At 41.7% G+C, this 24,878-nt stretch overlaps 1 protein-coding gene across 6 annotated transcripts in view; it reads right to left on the bottom strand.

Annotated features, from left to right (window-relative positions):
* Positions 1-24,878, bottom strand: part of foxp2 (forkhead box P2) — a 135,289-nt gene that overhangs the window by 84,112 nt on the left and 26,299 nt on the right. For 4 of the 6 annotated variants that reach the window (XM_077593821.1, XM_077593820.1, XM_077593814.1 and 1 more), the window contains exons 4-5: positions 14,476-14,543; positions 13,905-13,972 (exon numbers count right to left, since the gene is read on the bottom strand). The gene's annotated coding sequence lies outside the window, so the exon portion shown is untranslated. Of the gene's footprint in view, positions 1-13,904; positions 13,973-14,475; positions 14,544-24,052; positions 24,466-24,878 lie in introns of those variants that run through there. The other 2 variants (XM_077593822.1, XM_077593815.1) reach the window with 1 other exon arrangement.

Consider the following 24,878-nt stretch of genomic DNA (forward strand, 5'->3'; position numbering starts at 1 on the left):
TTTTCTACTTAGGCCTTAAGATAGCTCATCTACATGCATTTGTGTACGGTGGTACCTCGAGATACGAGCTTAATTCGTTCCGGGACTGAACTCGTATGTTGATTTTTTCGTAACACAAATGAATGTTTCCAATTGAAATGAACTAAAAACATATTAATTCGTTCCAACCCTCTGAAAAAACACCAAAAACAGGATATTGGATTGGAATTTTTTTTGTATTTGTTCTAATTCGCCATCTATTAACAAAGTAACACAAATAGTGGTTTAATAATACTAAAATGTGTTTAATAGTACTAAAATTATATGGATTTCGAAGGGGGGAGAGAGAAAGAGAGACAGACAGTGAGGGGGGGGGGACTTTTTGCACGGCAACCCGCTTGTAACATAACAAACAAATTTAAATGAACTTGGATTACGATGCAGACACTCAAAAATATGTTTAATCTAACCTTACACTAAACTTAATTCTAATTTTGGTTGACATTTTGATACCTTTCTTCTCCATTTGGCTCTTTTTGCCCCGCCTCCACCCTGACTTTCAGATGCAACCTATCGATGGAGGTTTGCTTTTGTATTCCCTTCAAAATATTCTCAAAATGATGCACACAAATGTCCTCACAATAGGATAACGCACGACCACTTGCCAACAAAAAGTAGTATATACTCCTCTCGTATTAGCGAACTGCTGTCTGCTCGTATATCTAAATTTGTCCCGTATCTCAAGATAAATATTTGCCCAAAATTTGACTCGTATCTCGAATTGCTCATATGTTGAGGTACCACTGTATTGTGTATTTATTTGGCAGGCGTCTATTGTGAGTTGAGAGGAAGGTGAACAAGAACACGGTCAAAGTGCCATCCTGTTGACGCCGGACTTGGCAGCAAAGGAAGAAAAACAAAAGTCCGATCCACTGTTTTAAATGGAAATATTTTGATATACTGTGAGTACCCCAATTTCACCCTTAAAAAGTTCAAAAGTTTTCTCATAGTCAAGAGTGCCGTGGCTAATGACCTGCTAAGGAGTCATACATTGTAATATTCCCAGAGAAAAATTGTAATGTTACGAGATTAAAATTGAAGCATAAGTCTACAGTACACGTTTCAAATCGTAATATTACATGATTAAAGTGGTTTTGTTGCTTATTTTTAATATGAGCTGGACATTGTTTGCTTTTACGACAATCTAATTTGGTGACGTAAAGTTATATTAGGAGGAAAAAGTCACAAAATGACCAGAATAAAGTCGGTCAATTATTTCTATCTACATTCGATCAACTGGAAGTTGTTGGGGGTGCTTGAGCATCAACTTTGGCAACATGGTTGGTTAAAAAATTCTTTTTTTTGTGTCTCTATGATTCCTGTTGATAAAACTTTGATGAATGAATTCATATCATAAATATAGATAAGATTATCCGATTTTTGCAAAGCAAACCAAAAATGGTTGGCAAACACGATGTTTTAAGACGCCACTTTTTCAACAGAATTTTGTTTTGATAGATTACTGCTAGTAAATTAGAGATCCACATCCACACTTAAATGGATTCCCCATTGTGTTATATATGTCTACAAATGCACATTTGACCATTTCTTCAAATAAAATGGAATTTAAAAAAAATCTACCATGAAAAATGAGTTAATTTGAGTGTTTACTTTACATGGCCTAGAATTTTTTACGGTTAAAATTTAAACTGTGCCTAGGAGTGAAATAAAAGTAGGAAAATACTGAATAAAAGCACAGCAAAAATGGAAAAAGAGTTTAAAAAAAAGGGAATAATAAATGATTCTAAAATAAAGATGACATGCTTCCACCATGCTGCCCGTGTAGCACTGACATGTATGTCTTAGCGTGTGCCAGGCATGTATAAAGATGCCCTGTTGCTCCACACTGAAGCTAAAAGGAAAACAGTGCCATCAAGTGAAATTTCCGAGGATTCCTCAAACGCCTCAGAAGATTTGCTTTGGTATTTTATTGCATGAATGGTATGAAATTGGAATTCAAACCCAAATCTATTTACGCCAGAAATCTGCTTTTTTGTTGTTGATGGAATTAAGGAGTGTCTTAAAAAAATTCCTCTCATTAATGAATGACTGTCATCAATTCATCTTGATCCGATTTGAAATTGCGCAACTAAGTTTACATGCAAAAATAAACAAAACGCATGCTGATCATATTTGAAAAGAATATAAAGTGCCATTGCAGGACATTAGAAATCTAGAATACATATTCTTTCATAACGATATGGTAACAAAAAAAAAGAATAATTAACAAAGACAATCTTCATGATGAGAAGAACTCTGGTCGCTAGGGCCCAACCAAGTCCAGCATTTTTTAAAGCAGCGGCTACAACGTGGATTGAATGAGATGCCGGCGACGGCGAGAGCGAATAAAAGACAGGAGCGAGGGAGAGAGCTCCGATAATGGCAGATAATGGACAATTAACTCCGGCTAGTAGCGCCCAGCTGCAGTGAATAGCGGCTTGGTGGTGCAGCAAGTCCCCAATCACCACTCAACCATATTCACATTGGGAATACGGGCAATATCAGGCTGCGGGCTGGCGTGGCGGGCCTCCGAGGTGTACACGCCGCATTAGCAATCTCCACAATGCCTTCAAACAATGCTCCAGAGCAACAAAGTGTCCCAAAGTGCCAACGCCAGCACTCCGCCGCTGGCAAAATGTGTGGCGTCCTAACCTTGTCTATTGTTTCATGTCCTCTCGCCATCCAAATACACCGCAGCGCCATGAAATACACTTCAAAAACAGCATCACGGCGTCGATGTAAATCAACACCATTTCGCCGCTATACCATCTAATTGCATAAGTCAAGGGTGTCAGACTCGGGTTGGTTCGCGGGCCGCTTTAACGTCAACTTGATTTCACGTGGGCCGGACCATCTTAGATATAATATTTAGATATATTTTTTTTAATAAATGGATTAAAAGAACTGGATTAAAAACCCTGAATATTCAGTTTTTTATAGATCTAAAACAATGTTTATTTTAGCTTTTTAAATATATTTTTGGATTTTATAAAATGATTTTTGACTAAAAACACAGAAAAAAATGATTAAAAAATTACAATTATTGATTTAAAAGGGGGAAAATCAGCAAATTTAATATACATCTATACTCTTCATTTTAATTTGATCCTAAAACAGAAAGTCGGCACTCATGATTTACTTTCCCGGGCCAAACAAAATGATGCGGTGGGCCAGATTTGGCCCCCGGGCCGCCACTTTGACACACGTGATGTAAATCAACACCATTTCGCCGCTATACTATCTAATTGCATAAGTCAAGGGTGTCAGACTCGGGTTGGTTCGCTTTAACGTCAACTTGATTTCACGTGGGCCGGACTATTTTAGATATAATATTTAGATTTTTTTTAAATAAATGGATTAAAAGAACTGGATTAAAAACCCTGAATATTCAGTTTTTTATAGATCTAAAACAATGTTTATTTTAGCTTTTTAAAATATATTTTTAGATTTTACAAAATGATTTTTGAACTAAAAACACAGAAAAAAATGATTAAAAAATTACAATTATTGATTTAAAAGGGGGAAAATCAGCAAATTTTATATACATCTATACTCTTCATTTTAATGTGATCCTAAAACAAAAAGCCGACACATGATTTACTTTCCCGGGCCACCCAAAATGATGCGGCAGGCCAGATTTGGCCCCCGGGCCGCCACTTTGACACGTGATGTAAATCAACACCATTTCGCTGCTATAGAATCTAATTGCATAAGTTAACGAGTAGGGGGGAGGGGCTTGAGAAGCGTCGGTATTGGCCACCCAGCCCGCCGCCGCCGCCGCCACCTTCAAGCTTCATCTAAATCTATTGATCTGTGAAACACGGAGGCCCCCGGGAGCCAATTCACTTAATATCATACATCTAATGATGAGATGAATAACGATAACGCCGCTTGGTAATTAAACGTCTTACAAACCATTTAACTGACTGTGCGTCGGGAGGGTTCGCCGGGGGTCGCCGCGTTTGTTTTTCATTTCTCGCTCGCCCAGCAAAACGGGAGACGTGCCAAGGCGTGACGCGCCAAGGCGTGACGCGCCAAGGCGGGGAAAACAGCGCCTGACACAATGGCGAAAAACACGCTAATGATTGTTAGCAGTTATGGCACTAATCCTGAACGCTGTCAAGACTTTGAAGGGAAAACAATTCAGAGGGGGGGCCGCGTAAAAGCCGGCAAGACAAACATCTTGGCTTCCGTGCTGTTTTTTTTTTCCTCTTTGGCAGACATTTGCATCTGTTGACATTATGAGATCATATGAAATTGAAATGCGTGAAATGTGGGCTAGTACGTTCTTCCGTCTCGCTAGGAATGCGTCTTATAGTACATGTCGAGTTGTATTTAACATACATTCGCAGAGCTAATTTACCATCAACATCCGAAACACTAATCCCTACTAACGTTAATAGCACCATATTTTTGGTACCGAATATGCTATAGCAAAAAATATTTCCCATGATTTGATTCGATCTGAGACCAAGTACACACATTATACGTGATAATACGATCAGAAAAATGAACAAGATTCCAAACAGGCATCTGTTAACATCACATATTAGCAGCTACAGTGGTACCTCGACATACGAGTGGCCCGACAAACGAGCAATTCGAGATACGAGTAAAATTTCGGGCAAATATTTATCTTCAGATACGAGACAAATTTTGATATACGAGCAGACAGCGGACGCGAGATTCTGCTCATTAGAACATCATGGACACTGTCTCTCTCCCTACAACTCCCTTGTGGCATGTCTCTACGACCACTGGGGGGAGCGTTGCATTTTTTCAGTGTTTTTTCCCCGTTAGTCATTGCAAATGGCCAGGCGATCGCTAATACGAGAGTTAGATATGCTAGTTCTCATTGGCAAGTGGTCGTGCGTTATCCTATTGTGAGGACATTTTTGTGCATCATTTTGGAAATATTTTGAAGGGAATACAAACTGAATCAACCCTCGATATTGACTGAAAGTCAGTGTAGAGGCGGGGCAAATAAAGCCAAGAAGAAAGGTATCAAAATGTCAAACAAAATTAGAATTAAATTTAGTGTTAGGTTCGATTAAACTTATTTTTGAGTGTGTCTGCATCGTAATCCAAGTTCATTTAAATTTGTTTATGTTATGTTACGAGTGCATCTCAAGCTGACTTTGGGCAAATAGCGAACTACACCCAAGACTGGTCGCCCGTCAGTTGTAGGGCTTCCAGAGGCATACAACCATTCGTACAATCACACTGACATCGAGTGAGAATCGAACCCACGCACCCTCCAACAGAAGTCGTGCGTAAAAATCTTACAAAAGTCTTACAAGTTGTCCAAAGTATCCATATCACACTCCAACATAAATTGCACCTAAACATATTGATTGGCATGTCAATCCAAACTACGAAAAGGCGTTTTTAATTCCATCTAAAAGACCTACACGGATGTATTACATATGAATATGCATATTTTAGACTTTCTTTTTTTGGTCCCATTGTAAGAAAGGATAGTAAACACAATCATTTCTTCCAAAAGAACAAAAAAAAGATAGGATTCATGCGAGTGGTCCATTGAAAGAAGTGCGAACAAAGTGTCACAAAAGGTCCAATGTCTGCCGCGCTGAATACGCGGGAGATTATAACCCATGTCATCATTTCCATAATGTAAAGCACTCTCTTCTTCTTCTCCTTCGCCTGCTATCTATTCACTAAATAAATGGGGAAAAACTATCACCGCCGCAAAAAATATTGGACAAAAGAGGGGAGTTTTGAATGACCTCTTTTCACAATAAAAGAAAAAAAAAGACTGTCCAAACACATTGAGAAGCAGCCGAGTGGGAAAGAAGCACTTGAGTATTTATCAGTGGGTACAAAGCAAACGTATTACCATGTCACCTTTATCACTTAACTAAGCGCAGCTTAGTGAAAATAACAAAGTGGCTTTCTTTGGACCGACCAGTCGTGGTTTTTCCGAACAAAAATTGGACGCAAAGGAAAAGGTAGTTGAAAGAAAGGTGCATTTAACAGCCAGACGTGGCTTTTAGCGCAAAAGCTAAACACACCAACGTCGGCGGACACGGTCGCAAGTGGCCACTTGACTGCAAGACCTTGAACGCTGGTGTTACTTTTCTAGAGAGATGCTGAAAAAAAAAAGACATTTAAGTTGTGAAATTCCGGAAAATCCTGCAGACAACAGCTCGGGCTTTGCTCTCCGTCTGACATCATTGATTTGATTCACGCGGGGTGGCTGTAACCCATTTATTTGTGGCATCTACAATGTAACACTTGGCTAATAATTCGCAACTTTGCGACAAAGCTGCCGTTGCGTGCTCGTGCTAGGCCAGGTGGGGAGATGACATGAAGGCCGCCGCCTTGGAGGCAGCGAGACTTCAACCGGAATCGCTAACAAAGAGGTCGCAGAGCCTCAAAATAAAAGCAGACAGATGGAGAAAACACTCCAAAATAATACAAATTGAGGCAACTCTGCTTTAGGGGTAGAAGGGGGGCCAGATGGCGCACCTTTGCCGCCTTTGAATGGCTTTTACATTTAATACAGAGCAGAGATTGAACTGTAAAAATGCTGTTTTAATATCAAATCTGTTGTTTTACCACCCACTCAACTACAGTAGCCCCGCCTTGTCCAATGATTGACCGACAATTCCACGTGTATGGGTTTAATGTCAAGTACAGTGGTACCTAGACATACGAGTGGCCCGACATACGAGTAATTTGAGATAAGAGTCAAATTTCGGGCAAATATTTCTCTTTTTGGAACTCCCCCGTGTAATGTTTCTGGTCGCAACTCCTTCTTTGTAATGTCTCTACGAGCACTGGGCGGAGCGTTGCATTTTTTCAGTGTTTTTTTTCCCCGTTAGTGCGAATGGCGTATGGACTACCTCTTGTTGGCAAGTGGTCGTGCGTTATCCTATTGAGAGGACATTTGTGTGCATCATTTTGGGAATATTTTAAAAGGGAATACAAACTGAAACAACCCTCGATATTGACTGAAAGTCAGTGTGGAGGCGGGGCAAAAAGAGCCAACCCGGGAGAAGAAAGGTTTCAAAATGTCAAACAAAATTAGAATTAAGTTTAGTGTTAGGTTCGATTAAACTTATTTTGGCGTGTGTCTGCATCGTAATCCAAGTTCATTTAAATGTGTTTATGTTATGTTATGATAGCGTTGCCGTGCAAAAAAAAAAAAAAAAAAACCTCTCCCCCCCTCTTTCTCTACCCTCCGCGAAATCCGCCCAATTTTAGTTAGATTAAACACATTGTATTACTATTAAACCACTAGTTGTGTTACTTTGTTAATAGATGGCGAATTAGAACAAATAAAACATTTTTTCCAATCCAATATCCTGTTTTTGGTGTTTTCTCAGAGGGTTAGAACGAATTAATTTGTTTTTAGTTCATTTCAATGGGAAACGTTCGTTTGAGTTACAAGAAAATCGACATACGAGCTCAGACCCGGCACGAATTAAGCTCGTATCTCGAGGTACCACTGTACTGGGACTCTTGCAAGAATTGCAATTTGAAAAAAAGGAACCACACCCAACCAAAAAAGGATCCATTGTATTTCATTCTGGACCAAAGAAAGCATATGATGGCCTTTCCTGCTGTGAATACATAATTATTTAGTATCCTACCTAAAGGGTTGATGCACCAGCCAAAAAAACTGCAAAGGTTCATTTCTGGCAGAGAAATTACAGTGAATTGAAAGTGAATGAAAAGTAAGTCCGGGGCTTTGTGTTCCCCCTTGACGAGCGCGGAGCGGGTCTTGTCCAATAAACACAGGTGAGCAGCTCGACAGTGCAGGACCGCCAGGTTGACTGACAAGCGAGCGTTCCCACTGACCTCCATGCTTTTGTGTTACATGACAAGAGAGAGCTCGCCCAGACTGACAAAGGAGAAAGCGTTCGCTCGGGTGGCGAGGCGGCCACGATTTAGCCCGTTTCGCCCGTGTAAAAGCCGCGTGTACGCGTGGCGGCGGTCGCAGAATTGCCTTCACAGGTGAGCGGTGGGAGGGAACACCCGTGTGTGTCGGCTACATGGGGAGAAAGCGAGGGTGGGGGGTCTGGAATATATGCAGTGTGCCGACTGAATCTTTTCCACATGACGGGCCTCGGGCTGTTTTTGTCAACTGCGCTCTTGAGTAGCGAGGAGTCAGGTAGTGTGACCACATGATTGCCCAAGAGGCACTACAGTGAGAGATGGAGAAACGGGGGAGAGAGAGGTAAGGGAGACGACAGACTGGTGGGAGTATAGGGGGGGAATGCAGGGACAGACCCCATGCAGCAGGCATGATGAGGTGTAATCACAAACCCCATTCAGAGTGCAGTGGAGTTTGTCAACATACACACATTCACATTCCACTGTCTGCCAGCTCCGTGACCCAAATCAAGCGGGCTGTGTGTTTCCACGCCGACGGAGATACACACTTTCCGCGGATTCGGCTTCCGAGCAGGTAGCGGTGGTCGCCTTTTCAAGCTGCGATCAAATGATCGTTACCCACAAAGGGTTTCGAGCCAAGTCAAGACACAAATATGTTGTTTTATATCATGCTGGCACAAAAAGGTTGGACTGGCAAAATAAAACATGGAATTTATGGTCAACTGTGTTGGATGGAATATTATCATGACAACAAATACAAGGTAAAATGAACTACGACTGCTCGGTACTCCAACAAGATGTGATACAGTGGTACCTCTACATACAAGCAGCTCTACCTATGAGATGCCCGAGATGAGGAAAAATTCGAGCAAATAATTTGCTCTAGATACGAGGAAAATTTCGAGCAAATAATTCACTCTAGACACGGGGAAAATTTCGAGCAAATAATTCGCTCTAGATACGAGAAAAAATTCAAGATGCGAGAAAGCAAGGTGGCCATGACATGAGAGGCTGTTTATCATTGTAGCGCTTTTGTTGCCGCATCTCTTTCGTGTATAACAGATATCTACGAGCACTGAACAATTTCTTCACACGAGTTTCTCCAACACATGGACCGGAAAACCCACAACACGCATGCGCAGGCAAAAAGAGGGCTTTCTGGGTAATGAAGTATACTTGTGCACACAACACCGATAGCCAATGGCACCCTTTCTCAGAATAAAACTTCATTAACCACAATCAATACGTGGGTAGGCTGTTATTCCTTCCTTAACCTGCTAGCTCCCACGATCGCTCATTCAAGACTACTTCTCGTTGGCAAGTGGTCGTGCATTGTGAGGACATTTGTGTGCATCATTTTCGGAATATTTTGAAGGGAATACAACAGCAAACAGGCCATCGATAGCGAACGTGAGGGTGGAGGCGTGGCAAACAGCTAACGCGCCCAGAACAAAGGTAAAAAAAAAAATTGAACAATTCAGTTGTGTAAAGTTACATTAAACGTATGTTTGAGTGTCTGTATATATTAATCCAAGTTAATTTAAATTTGTTTGTTCCGTTACGAGAGTGTTATCGTGAAAAATACCCCCACTGATGAGTAAAAATCATAGCAAACTTCAATCTGATATGTCCACGACCAACAGAAGGGTAGCCATTTTAGTGTCTTCCCAATGTGGAAAAATAAAGCAAGATAAACACAAGATTTGAATCCACACCGCCATCTTGCAGTCAGGCGTGCTGAAGCTGTGCGCACAGGCTGGAAAAACGTTACTCCTTGAGAACTTAACTGGACTGTTAGCTCGGTAGTCAGCATGCTCAACTGCCACAGCGAATCAAATTTGCATTCATTTGCTTTCTAGCTGCATTTCAATGTCGAAATGTCCATTGAAATGTGGTGTTTACTTAACAGTGAAGTTGGTTGCACGCTTTTTGCAACTGTACAATTCCGTCAAATATACTTATCAAGGAACTATCGAAATGAAAATACCTGATAAGTACATTCAAGCTTTTTCTTCAGATCCCTTGCCGTAGAATCTCGACTTAACCCTGAGTCATCAGCAGGTAAAAATAGCGTACATTTAAGTTGAGGTCACGGTGACATCCCGACGGAACACTGGACTGTGAAGGGCTTACATTAAGTGTGCGTGCGGGCTGAAAAATGAGGTGGCGTGACAGTTTGGTGATAACACAGCAGTTCAATCTGTCAAGACAATCAGCATTTAGACCTTGGGAGAAGAATGTGCGACTGTGTGCGACCGATTCATTGGATGCGATCGGCCGGCGAGTCAAGCCACTCGTAATTTGTCCCACCTGAAATGGCGAGTTCAAACCAATGTCAAGCAACTCTGATGTCATGCCTGTCTCAGGTTGAGTTTCACAATAATCTCGGGCTCCGGGGCCGGCTTCCGCACCCAAAACTTCTCCAATTTAAGTGGCGTGGAAAGAATAACATGGGGAAAGATGAGCCCCCACGTTCGTTTGCTCTCCGTGCACTTCTCGGCCTGATTCTAGGACTTACTTGCCTTAACAAATAAGTAACTCTTTAAATAGAAGAGAGATAATCATCTCTTGCCACCAGAGAGCAGTGTAGCCTCCCTAATTCTTCCCAAATACTTCCCTAATCCTTCTCAAAAAGAGCGACAAATAACAGTGACCCCAACGTTTTTGTCCAAGGAAAAACAATCCATGTAGTCCAAGAACTGAAATACCTAGGAATCACTCTTGACTCTCAACTTGTCTTCAAACGACAGATAAAAAAACATGCGAAACAAAATTCAATTCAAATACAAATACTACTCAGATGTGACTCAATCCGAAATACAGTGGTACCTCTACATACGAGCTTAAGTCGTTCCGGGACTGAGCTTATATGTCGATATTCTCGTAACTCGAACGAACGTTTCCCATTGAAATGAACTAAAAACAAATTAATTTGTTCCAACCCTATGAAAAAACACCAAAAACAGGATATTGGATTGGATTTTTTTTTATTTCTTCTAATTCGCCATCTATTAACAAAGTATCAAATAACTAGTGGTTTAATAGTATACTAAAATATGTTTAATAGAACTAAAATTAGACGGATTTCGCGGAGGGTAGAGAGAGAGGGAGGACTTTATCCACGGCAACGCACTCGTAACCGAACAAACAAATTTAAATTAACTTGGATTAATATATACAGACACACTCAAACATATGTTTAATGTAACTTTACATAAAACTGAATTCTAATTGTGTTTTACATTTTTATACCTTCTGGCCAGGTTAGCTGTTTGCCACGCCTCCACCCTCACGTACACTATCGATGGGCTGTTTGCTGTTGTATTCCCTTCAAAATATTCCGAAAAATGATGCACACAAATGCACACAATAGGATAACGCACGACCACTTGCCAACAAGAAGTAGTCTTGAATGAGCGATCGCTCCGCAAACGGGAGCTAACAGGCTAAGGGGGGGAAAAACACTGAAAAAAATGCAACAGCTCAGCCTACCCACGTATTGATTGTGGGTAATGAAGTTTTATTATTCTGAGAAAGGGTGCCATTGGCTATCGGTGTTGTGTGTACGAGTATACTTCATTACCCAGAAAGCCCTGTTTTTGCCCGCGCATGCGCGTTGTGCGTTTCCTGATCCATGTGTAGGAGAAACTCGTGTGAAGAAACCGTTGAGTGCTCGTAGATATCTGTTATACACGAACGAGATGCGGCAAAAAAGGCAGTGCGCTACAATGCTAAACAGCCTCTCATGTCATGGCCACCTGGCTTTCTTGCATCTCGAAATTTTTCTCGTATCTAGAGCTAATTATTTGCTCGAAAATTTCCTCGTATCTCGAGCATCCCGTATGTGGCGGTACCACTGTATACGATATTTCCCTGATGAAATGAATGGGGGCCAATTGAAAGACAGCACTCCCCTCAATCTTCAGATCAGTCTGAGTACAGGACGTCTTGGGTACATCAGACCCGAGAACCTCATTACATCCCCACGTGGGAAGTTTTAAAACTTCCGCAAGTTCACTTGGAAAAGTGTGGCGACAAAACAGCGGCGGCAGGAGATCCTTGGGACTGAGCAAACCTTTGAAGAGGAAGAGTTTTTGTTAAGCGAGGGAGCTTAACTTTAAAATATTCCATGTGCTAGTGAATAGGGGGTGACCAGTGGTCCTGATCTGAGCCACACATTGGGGGCACTGAGGTTAATGGTGGATAAAGATAAAAAAAAGGGAGGTTGCTTAGCCTGATCGCCATCCTCCCCCACACGTTCCCCTTCAAGTTTCACCTCCTGCGCCGATCCCAAATCAGCTAGACAATGGAGCCTGCCAATGGGGAATCATCGGAGTCCTTTTGATTTCTCTCTCCACCCCCCTCGACGGGGTCTGAGTGGCCGGTGTAAAGATCTGCGGTGGTTCGCACCACTGAGAGGGGCCGACACTTAGCGGGCTGAGAGAAACCATTTGAGGATTGGAAATGAAAATGACAAGAGCTCTCTGATCTATGACAAGAAATCAATTTTCGACTGGAAATGTGAGCGGAGGGCTTCTCGGTCTGAACCTTGGTTGCTTTAAAGCAGCCGAGATATCCTTAATTGCTGAGGATTTCTTTTTTCGCAATGATTAAAAGGAGTTTTCAGGCCAGTCGGTGTCTATCTGCTGGCCAAAGAAGTAAGAGTTCATCTTTGAAGATTGAACGAAACACTTGACAAATTGAGAACTGGTTTTCACATCTGTTTAAGGCAAGAAGAAATACAACCGACTAGGAGATCCAACCTGGCAGGACCAAATGAGATGTTGCCTAAATCTAAGCCTCGTTATATATATCCATTATGACTGTCAAAATGGATTGGATGTCTAGCGCCGTCAACATCACTGGAATATAAGCATTCCCAGCCAGTCCTCCCCATTTAAGCAAATTGGACGTCTATTATTATTATTATTATTATCTATTCTTGTCTACCTGTGTACTTATGGGTCACTTACTGTTCATTTTGGGACATTCCAGGGTCACTTCCTATACATTTGGGCTCATTCCCTGTTGATTGTAGGGCATGTCCAGTTCGCTTCCCGTTCATTGGTCAATTCCCGTTAATAATAATAATAATTTGCGGCATTTCCAAGTTATTCTCTGTTGATTTCGTTACCTCAGCAGAGCCAGGAACATCATCGGGGACCCATACCACCCTGGTCACAATCTGTTCCAGCTGCTGGCCTCTGGCAGACGCTTATAGGTCCCACAAAGTACGGACAAATAGGCTTAAGGACAGTTTTTTTCCCACATCCATCAGGACTCTAAACTTGCGGTAACACGACACACAATCCTTTCTGCGTAATAACTTCGGGGTGAGGTAATATGAAAAGATGTTTGGGTGGTGATCTGCCTCCTACTGGCTGACTGAAGGTAAGGGTTAGGGTTAGGGGGGGGTGATGCGATGTATCCATAACGGCAGAATGCCAAATTACAAGTCCGAAACTATCACTTATTTAGGTCTTTTGCCGAGAAAACGCACCTTACGGAGAAGCACTACCAATTTCGTCATACGCAGTTTCTGGGTGTGATGACAATTGGGCTTTTGCTGTTGATGATGAAGACAGGGGCCTATGTCCGATTATTATCCGATTATTATTATTTGGGGCTATTTTCAGTTGGTTTTGGAGCATTTTCAGGCCATTTCAAACCACTGTCTGACACTGACAGCGCTAAACGTCCAATCCACTTTGACTGGGAGGGTGCGAATGAACAAATGTGACTGCGGAGACAAAGTAAGCCAAATGCAGGAGCGCACACACACTCGACCACACAAATCACAAATCTCCCCTTTTAAGGGGCCAATGTCAAAATCAGTGAATGTGGTTCCTATATGTTCAGTATGAATCAGCTACAAGACTGCGGGCCCAAACAGATTGCCTGGCGAACAGCTTCTGACCCACGGGCCGTACGTTTGACACCCCTGTGCTAAACCACCCACCCTGGAATGCACTGAATTCAAGAAAAATAAGCTGTTTGTCACTTACCACTTTGGTTCTTAAAGCATACGTCTTCTGCAGTCACGTCTATAGATGCACAGTAGACATTGTTCAACCTAAAAACACAAGAAAAATGAAATTGAAGCGATTAAAAAGCAAAAAGGCAGCGCATCCAACAAGAAAAATCTATTGTCCACTTGCTACAAAACCAACGCTCAACTAAAGGCCTTTGACCTTTGGCCCTGGCATCCTTGTGCGCAGCCATCTGATTTACTCCGACGCCACTTACAGTAATGCTCGTAAAATCCGCTTCCACCACCAATCTCAATCCCCACGTCAACAAAATAAATAAAAAGACACCAAAGCGTGCGCACAGTTGTCCGCATATCATAACTTCTGAGCACCAGTAGATTGAAAAGCCTTGGGGTGTGAAACAGGTACAACTGGAGGGGCAATTCTATCAAGGTGGACAAGATTTGTTACATTTGAGCCAGGGTAATAATAGGCTTCTCTTGACCTCCACGAGCCACTACAATCACTCTACAGAGCTCACAAAATTGCATCAGAAAAGCCACATTAGGAAGTTTGAAGTTCTTTAGGACACTGAAATGATACTTACTCTTAAAGGCTAAAACTGGTGTTGACCATCGGAGGGGTGGATGGAGGTTGTCGCACAACGGCGGCGATCTGTGGACATAAAGTACGTAGAATATCGTTAGTACTAGAGATATACATAAATATCATTTTTAGTCAAGTATTTTTGGATTGCCAAAGTAAAAAGGTGGCAGGACAGAGTTTAAAGTGCGCCATCGACAGCTGTTTTTTCGCTAGTTTGAGAACGCCATATTATTTAAAATATATAAAAATGGTCTTTTTTCTTACTTGGATATTTCTAAAATATGCGTGCATTTATTACAATTAAATGCCAAGCAATATATTGGCCAGCTGAAATATCAAATTTTTTTCAAGAGCGTGGAAATAATAGGATAGCCCTAATTTTCAAGGGTCATGACCTTTGTTAACTGTAACTTGCAGCAGTAGCAAATGTTGCAAAATGAAGTAGCAGAATGAAAAATTTACATCATGTGTTACACTTGCCTTTCATAATAAACCTACCGTATTTTCACGACTATAAGGCGCACTTAAGTCTTAAATTTTCTCCAAAATAGACAGGGTGCCTTATAATCCAGTGTGCTTGATATATGGAAAAAAAATTAAATGTGTCATTCATTGAGGGTGCGCCTTAAAATGCGGTGCGCCTTATAGTCGTGAAAATTTGGTACTCTTATCAAAACTATCGAATTAAAAAAAAAAATTAAAGATCAGATGATTTTTATTTTATTTTATTGATTAAACATATCACAAATGTTCCTTTCCAGCAATATGCTCAAAGAAGAGCATTTTTCTTCATTTCTAATATGCAGTTTGGTCCAAAATGTGTATTTTTTTTGTCATTAGTACAGTGTAATTTTGACATCTCTATTCTTAATGCTTTCAATGTGCATTCTGAAGCGCGGGGGCCGACATGTGCGGGCTGGATTGGTTCTTGCATAACTATTTTCATTCTGTGTGACTCGTAGGTGAAAGCAATAAACTGTGAAACAACAAAGCGCACCTGGATTTCACTGTGAAACAAGAGAACGCGTGTGTGCTTTTCGTCAGACACACACACGAGCAGACGTATTACTCTCTGTTACGTTCAAAGCTACAAGGCCCGAAGGCGCGCGATCTTAACACCAAATAAATCACGGCGCTACTCCGACAGACAATTGATTCCTCATACGGTTTACGAAACAGAGTAAACCACCTCTCAAATTTATTACACCAAAAAAAAAAAGGTCTCATAATGCTCATAAGGCTGATATTTACATAGTACTTGAACAAGAAGTGAAGATAAACTATTTAAGAGGGGGGCAGAAATACCTCCGCCGTGCTGAAAAAAGGCGGGCCCGGTGATGAAAGAGGACATTATGCTAACAAGTAAGATTACAGTACACAATAAGTTTATCTTAAAAGTAAATACGGTGTTGGAAGAAGAGGAGGAGGAGGGGCGTGGCGGGCCTTATGGAAAGTCGGCTTGGATATTTCCCAGTGCTCCTTATCAGCGCTCGTCGAGCAATTCGGGGCCGCTCAAGGAAAGATGAGTCGGGAGCTGATTCTATTCACGGTCAGACGTGTAATTACCCTCAGCTCGCAGTCTAGACGCGGTCCGCTTTCATAGTATTTAAGACCCTCCGTGCGACGTGGCCACTCGCGCGCGTGAAATCTGCGGGCAGATAAATTAGTAAAGAATGCAATAAAATGAACACAATGAGAGGAACTTTATCCGCCCCGTTCCTAAATGAGATTTCTTTGAAATGCAGATCAGCGGCTCCAGATTAGCGAATTTTAGCCGCTGTCAACATCATAACAAAACACAAATGCGATTGTTCGCCGGGCGCCTTATCTTCTTGCTTCCATCTGCTGGCTGGTTATTTACTCCCCCCTGATTTAGTATGCAGATCTAAATAAGTCGCATCAAAAGGAGGGCTTACTGCACAATGGATTCTTAAGCTTCTACATCAAGGTATTTGAGGAACCGGTAGTCACATGAAAAGGCTGCCCATCAAAGGCCCATCTCTAATGAACTCTCCCCGTATCAGAGGGGGCTTGTGGGGGGGCCGGGCTTTAATGCCTGTGCGGTGGGTGGGGAGAGAGGAGAGTACAAATCAGCAAACCATGGCTGGAAAAAGGGGGCGGGGATGGGGCGAGGGGGTTTCGACTGGCAAATGAGATGGGCTTGGCGCAGGGGGTTAGCCGAGGTGAGAACGGCACTTGTGTAAAGTTCTCGACGATGCGGGGCGATGACATGCTACCGAAAGCGAGCTCAGTGGACACGAGAAATGGCTGAAAAAAAAGTGCAATCGTCTATGGCAAGGGTGTCAAACTCGGGTTGGTTTGCGGGCCGCTTTAACGTCAACTCGATTTCATGTGGGCCGGACCATTTTAGATATAATATTTAGATATATTTTTTTATAAATGGATTAAAAGAACTGGATTAAAAGCCCTGAATATTCCGTTTTTTATAGATCTAAAACAATGTTTATTTGAGCTTTTTTTATATATATTTTTTGATTTTACAAAATGATTTTTGAACTAAAAACAGAAAAGAATGATTAAAAAAATACAATTATTGATTAAAAAGGGGGAAAATCAGGAAATTTAATACACATCTATACTCTTCATTTTAATTTGATCCTAAAACAGAAAGTCAGCACTCATGATTTACTTTCCCGGGCCACACAAAATGATGCGGCGGGCCAGATTCGGCCCCCGGGCCGCCACTTTGACACATGTGGTCTATGGTTACACGACTGAGGACGCTGTCAGGTCCACGCTGAACATTCAACAAGGTTGAACACAAGTAAGCACACCAAGACAGATGAGTGAGATTTTGACGCTTCTGCAGAAGGGGAGCATGGAGAGAAAACAGATATTTCACAGACGCCATGTTGATTTCTTTAACATTCAATCTGTTGCTTCTTTTTTCCCATAGCTATTCAATAAGCATCTTTCTTAGCCCCGTAAAAAGAATTCAATGAATAAATGTTAACCATGAAAATATATTTCTTTAAATTAAGGTGACCAGTAAGTAACCTTCAAGAAATCCTGTGATGACAAATTGAACAGGATTCTCTCTTATAGATTGTTTTATTTGTAAAATACTATTACTGTATAAAGAACAGGTGTCAAAGTGGCGGCCCGGGGGCCAAACCTGGCCCGCCGCATGATTTTGTGCGGCCCGAGAAAGTAAATCATAAGAGCCGACTTTCTGTTTTAAACTCAAATTCAAATAGAGATTATAGATGTACATTATTTCCTGATTTTCCCCTTTTTAAATCAATCATTGCAATTTTTAATCCTTTTTTCCTTTTGTGTTTTTAGTTGAAAAAGCCTGTTGTAAAATCAAAAAATGAATACATACAAATATTTTCTGTTTTCCACTGTAATATTGAACATAATTAAAAAAAAAATTTCCTTTTGAAATGAAAAAAATAAAACTGAAAAATATGATTAAAAGACATTTTCCCTTACTAAGAAAAAAAAGCAAAAAAAAACATTGTTTTAGATCTATTAAAAAACGGACTATTTAGGGCTTTTGATCCAGTTCTTTTAATCCGATTTTTAAACAAAAAATTAATAAAATCTAAATATTAGATCTAAAATGGTCCGGCCCACATGAAATGGAGTTGACGTTAATGCAGCCCACGAATCAACCCGAGTTTGACACCCTTGGTATAAAATATATATCCTATTCCAATTTTTCCACGGAAGGAGGGAAGTCAGGACAGATTGCGGTCTGACTTTTGAAATCCCGTTGAAGCTTGTTTTTACATTAACCCTTCATTTCACGGTATATTCAGCACACAGACCGAATTACAAATGACTATCCAGACTTGGACGAGGGGAACTTGATGTCCATATTGTGCAATCTGCTCTTCATTTTCCTCCTCCTCCTCATGATCCTCATCATCACCACCACCACCAACAGCATCCAGCTTTGTGTGCAAGGGGGCCCCCCACCCACAAGCCCCGGCGTTTACCAGCGAACAATTAGCCCCAGAGCAAAAGCAGCACCCCGGTGCTGGCACATGTGGTTAAGAGGCGCAGCCCTGCGGGAGAGTGCCAGATGATGAAGGGATGAGGATGGGAGGAGCAGCGGGAGGAGCGAGAGAAGGTCGTGTGCCAGACACGTGTTTGCCACATTTCCACGACTTCCTCTAACAAAAAGGACGCTCATCACGTGAGAGCGTTGGTAATTAGCGACATGTTGGGAAGCTGGCCAGATCCAACCAAGGAGGCATCTCCTGGCTGAGTCAGTCCCGCCCACCCTGCCTCGACCCCGCCTCCGGCATCTCGTGAGCGGCTTGCCAAGTGGGCTCGGTGCCAGTCGCGGTGGCAACCGCCAGGGACCCTTGTCGCGGCGCCTTGTTTAATGAAATGACAAAACAACAGATTTGCATATGCAGAAACAGGTGCTGTAACAGGTTTGACTTGAAAATAGGAAGACCGCTAAAGTTTTTTGTGCCGCAACAGCTGCCTGGGGCTTTTTTTCAGGCTCTAATGGGCACTCAAGACGGCACCATCTGCCCTGCCGCTCACCAGAAGTGACCGACCGTCTTCAAGAGCTGGATGTCGATGTCTTCTTCAATGAAAATCCTTTGAATTGTTGATGGGCTGACGGCTTTTGGGTCCAATTGACAGCGAGCGAGCAACTTTAGTGAGTCGAAAACTGTAGCAATTGTTTTCAAGCGACCACGCCAAAGCCTGAAGCTGTGATCTACTGGTAGCCTGTAATTACCGTCCCACTGATACGCTGCCTTCAAACCAGAGCCGTGCGTCGTCATGTTGAACTGTATACACTCCCCGCATGGTTGAAGGCAAACCCCAGCCAAGCAGCTGTGATGGAAACCCAGTCATTGTTTAGAGTGGGATTAGCTCTCATCGTCCGACAGCGCAAGATCCCTTCAGATACAGAAAGGAGATCAAATCCCTCTTAGCGAGCAGACGCTGGCCAAAAAAATGAACATTTGCGAGAATGGCAAACGTTGCCCTGACTTCAGAATCTCAGCCAAAAGGGAGGGCAAACTTTCGTCATCCCCTTTTGTCCCTGCGAGAGACGCTGTACAACGATACCTCGACATACGATCTTAATCCGATCCGGGACTGAGCTCGTATGTCGAGCTTTTCGTAACTCGAGCGGACGTTTCCCATTGAAATGAACTAAAAACAAATTAATTCGTTCCAACCGTCTGAAAAAACACCAAAAATAGGATATTGGATTGGAAAAAATGTTCTATTTCTTCTAATTCGGCATCTATTAACAAAGTAACACATAACTAGTGGTTTAATAGTAATAAAATGTGTTTAATAGAAGTGAAATTAGACGCATTTCGAAGGGGGAAGAGAGAGAGAGACGGACAGAGAGAGGGGTGGGGGCGTTAATTCGTTCCAACCCTCTGAAAAAACACCAAAAACCGGAGATTGGATTGGAAAAAATGTTTTATTTCTTTCTAATACGCCATCTATTAACAAAGTAACACAACTAGTAGCATACCTGTCAACCTCTGCCGATAACTGCCCTTATAAATGATCATTGATTCCCCTTACAAACCCCCCAAAAACCTTTACAAACACCGTACGAGTCGTACGGTGTTTGTAAGGTTTTTGGGGGGCTTGTAAGGGGAATCAATGATCATTTATAAGGGCAGTTATCGGCAGAGGTTGACAGGTATGTAGTAGTTTAATAGTAATAAAATGTGTTTAATAGAACTAAAATTGGGCGGTGTTGTGTCCACGAGTATACTTCATTACCCAGAAAGCCCTCTTTTTGCGCGTTGTGCGTTTCCTGGTCGAAACTCGTCTGAATAAATCGTTCAGTGCTCGTAGATATCTGTTATACACGAAAGAGATGCGGCAAAAAAGACAATGATAAACCGCCTCTCTTGTCATGGCCACCTGGCTTGGTCGCATCTCGAAATTTTGATCTTATCTAGGGCGAATTATTCGATCGGAATTTTCGTCGTACCACGAGCATGTCGTAGGTAGAGCTGATCGTAGTTCGAGGTACCACTGTACAACACGCGGGACCAACAAATAGCCTCATCATCGCGTTGACTACCCATCCCCCCCAGCCGCTCATTCATCCTGCTTTATTTGTCCGAGTAAGACAGAAGGAACAAACCTGAGACAGTCGTGACCCTGCGCTAGCGTTGTAGTTCGGTCTGGAGCGACGCCGGCAGAAGGCAGCGCCATATGCCCTCAGCCCCGAGCTGGATGCTCTTTCTGCGGCCTAATGTGCCTGTCAAAAAGTGTTACTGTCACAAACCAGCCCCCGTGCACTCTCTACCGCGGCTCTATTTGCTTCTCTCACAACATACTTTCCATCCGGCTCCCAAGTCAAAAGATACCGGTAAATACTGTTGGTTTACTCCTCTTCTAAAATGCCCATTTGTTACCTCAAAAGGTTATCTCCAATAACCAAACTTTTCCTCCCACGTAGCGTACAAGCGCGTACTGTTGGCCGTTAGCCCGCAGTGCACATGTCACATGTGGTTAGGCGCTCTGAGATGACCTTGCCTTTTACCACGAGTGACCTCTTCTCTTTAATTCGGAGCAAACACCCCAAAACCGACACTCTTCTTCTTGTCATCGGCCATCAGACCGTGACCACAGCACGTAAACAAGTGATTGTCAAACGAATGATAATCGCTTGTCAAAGAGGGCGCCGATTGAAAAGAAATTGATCAATTAGCGTGCACTTGCATAACGTTTATTTACCAGCCGGCCGGTCACAATCGACATACAGTGGTACCTCGACATACAAGCATTTTGAGATACGAGTAAAATTTCGAGCAAATAATTATCTCTAGATACGAGACAAATTTCGAGATACGAGAAAGCCAGGTGGCCAAGACATCAGAGGCTGTTTATGATCTTTTTGCCGCATCTCTTTCGTGTATAACAGATATCTACGAGCACTGGACGGAGCATTGCATTTTTTTCAGTGTTTTTTTTCCCATTAGTCATTGCGAATGGCGAGGCGATTGCTAATACGAGGAGTATATATTACTTCTCGTTGGCAAGTGGTTGTGCGTTATCCTATTGTGAGGACATTTGTGTGCATCATTTTGGGACTATTTTGAAAGGAAAGGTATCAAACTAATACAAAATTAGAATTAAGTCTAGTGTAAGGTTAGATTAAACTTATTTTTGAGTGTCTGAATCATAATCCACGTTCATTTAAATTTGTTTGTTATAAAACGAGCGTGTTGCCGTGCAAAAAGCGCTAACCCCCCCCTCCGCCCCCCTCTCTCTGTCCGTCTCTCTTTCTCTCCCCCTTCAAAATCCGTATAATTTTAGTACTATTAAACACATTTTAGTAATATTAAACCAGTAGTTATGTGTTACTTTGTTAATAGATGGCGAATTAGAAGAAATAAAACATTTTTTTCCAATCCAATATCCTGTTTTTGGTGTTTTTTCAGAGGTTTGGAACAAATTAATTTGTTTTTGGTTCATTTCAATGGGAAACGTTCATTCGAGTTACGAGAATATCGACATACGAGCTCAGTCCCGGAACGAATTCAGCTCGTATCTCGAGGTACATGTTAGTGCACACAGTAACACTTGATCTTTCCTATCAGACTACAGAAATATACCTTTTTTACTGAGTTGAGCTTCAGTTTAAACAGCAGGACAACACCATTAATGAGCTCGCATTCACTTGCCAACATGTGTTCTTGTGATACATTCGAGTCAGAAACCTATCACGCCACATTTTCCTCCCTAATCCTCATACCATGACCCACCCGAGCGAAAAACTGTGAATTTAGCTTAGAAGTGACCCGGAGCAGAAGTAAAAAAAAAAAGTCTGAGCTGTCCCAAGACCCTTAGCAACTAGGCACACAAAACATCATTACAGTGATGTGGGTAATTACGGTGCAAAAAAAAAAAAGGGGTGGCCCCTTAAGCGCGTAATACACTCTTTTATCACCACAAGTAAATCTTTCCGAGTCTGACAGCTTGCAGCGTATGATCCCCGGTAAACAAATACTTTTGCGCGGCACAAAAGTGCCATTAAAGGCCAAAACTGTCAACACAAATTCCATTCTTACTTTTAAGGGGTTAGAGGGGGAAGGGGGGGGCGACGTGATCACTTCTGGTTGCCTTAACATGCATGGAGGTTGTCATGGAAACATTGCCGGGAAGTTAAAAGGGATAAAAACCTGAAGATTTTTTCATTTAATTTGCCTTTTGAGCTTAGTGACGGGCTTGACTGTACAATTTTTTTTCCCCAACTCATACCGCATGCACTTCATCTAAATGATGCTATTTGAAATATATTGTTTTTTATCTTTTTACCTGAGCTTAGTTCCTAAAGCATTCATTTAAACAAATTAAATGGGGTGTTTGCAACAAAAATAAGCTCTGCCGGCTGCAAACTGAATCTTGATGTTGATAAATGATTGAAACTCATGACAGGTTACACACATTAATCCAGTAGAGGACATTCATTTTCCTATTACCATAATGTAGAGCACCGACCGCCCGATGATGAATGCAGCAATCAAAAAAAAAAAAGGATGCCGAGCGGGCAGAGTGGTTTTAATAAGTACTCCCAACAACGGTCCGATTTTTTTTTTTTAATATGCTCATGCAAGAAAGTGACCTTTCTTATCACGCAACATAGCATAATAAACAAGAACTGTTTTAAACCTGTTCAGAGAAATGATTACAGGCCTTTTTCCGACAAAGGGGACGATTGTGCACTGTCACCGAAATATTTCAGAAGGGCAGTTTATTACCGTCTGCACCTTTTGAAGCGACCGGGCTGCTGAGTGAGCCGGGAAAGCCGTGGTGCACACCTGCAGAAATCGGGGAGGGAACACCTGTGCACCCTGCGGCTCCCACGAGGAGGGTCGCTGTTGATCATCTCAAAGAGGCCAGCTCATCAAAGACGGTTATTGATTGCCAAGGTATTTTGCTAAGAGTGTCAATACCGTACGTTCAGGTCATACAATATGGACATAGTACCTGTATTGTAAATGTCTTTTAGAAATGATTGCATTTTTGGGTTATTTACGCCCACTCAATTCTGATTCATTTATGAGACTTTTATATTTAGTCAAGAATTTGAAATGAGTGTTAAAATGGCACATATGAATTTTGACAGTCAGTGTGAAAATGTGTTTAGAGCATATTTATCATGATTTTTTTTTACATCACTATGGAATAAAACTTTCCCTCATATTTGTAAGATGGTAAAATTGAAAAGATGATTTGCAAGAATTATAATTTATCACGCCTTTTTGTGAACAATTAGAAATGGACAAAACGCTTTGGATGTCTGTTATTACGTTTGCAATGTAAATTTAAATCATTGATTTTTATTTGCGTGGACATTGCAAAAATACTTTAGCGTTAGAGATTTTAGTTTTCATCATTTAACGAATGATTAACTAAATCAAAACGCCGATACTAAAAAGAAACCGCATTTATCTGATGTCTCTTAACTTTGAAACATTTTAATAGCACTTGGATCTCCGAAAAACATGGCGGATTTATTCTTAAATAACCCAATCACTCATAACTGACCCGATTTAGGCCCACTTCCAAACTCATAAACACATCAAAAAAAAAGTGTCCCAACTTACCAAGAAAATTTTCTGATGTTTACTTTCCTCTTGGAGAAGTTATAGAAACAACAGGGGGAAAAAGAAGTGGACAGGTAAGAAGAAAAAGTCCCCTTTCGTGGTAAAGCGCTTCACGTGTCAGTCCGCGCTGACCATGCCGATGATTAACAAGAAGTAAACAAAAAGAGCAAAATATTCCTCCGCTGCCCACTGTCTCATACACTCTCCCCCAGCCAACGCCGCTGTTATTGGGCTTACGAGCGCAACCTAGTACAATCGAGTCCCGTTTGAATGACGCGCAATGCGGGGAGGAAAAAAAAAACTAAGAGGCTGCTTGTGTGTGTGCGCGCGTGTTTTCTTGGCGTTTCTATTCAAACACGCATCAAGATGTATCCAAGCCACGCAATTTGGAACTACACACATACATACTACACTACCCTCCTCCTCCTCCATATCTTCCACCCACAGCGCGGAGGTGTATGTTGTTATTTTTGGGTGTACTGCGACACCATGTGACGTCAGGGTTCACCTGCGTCAATTAGAAAAAGTCATTTGCGTTTGAATTGAGAATGAAAGTTGTTTACTTCAATAAAATGACAAAACAACCACCAGAAATGACACAAATTCTTGATTCTAAAATTGGTTGTCAATTCTATTTTTGTTCTACACAGTATAGATGTTAGTGGAAGTTGGAAAATTCAGTGTTGTGAAATAAAATTGTCGTGTTGATATCTTAATAGTAGAAAGAGATGAAATAAGATACACATTTTGATTGAGTGCTTTGTTTTCTTATCTTTGCAAGTAATTCGGCTTAATAAATAGTAACTCTAGAATAATATTAATAGCA

This window comes from Stigmatopora argus, chromosome 23, assembly GCF_051989625.1.
Source record: "Stigmatopora argus isolate UIUO_Sarg chromosome 23, RoL_Sarg_1.0, whole genome shotgun sequence".
NCBI classification, from domain to species: Eukaryota; Metazoa; Chordata; class Actinopteri; order Syngnathiformes; family Syngnathidae; genus Stigmatopora; species Stigmatopora argus.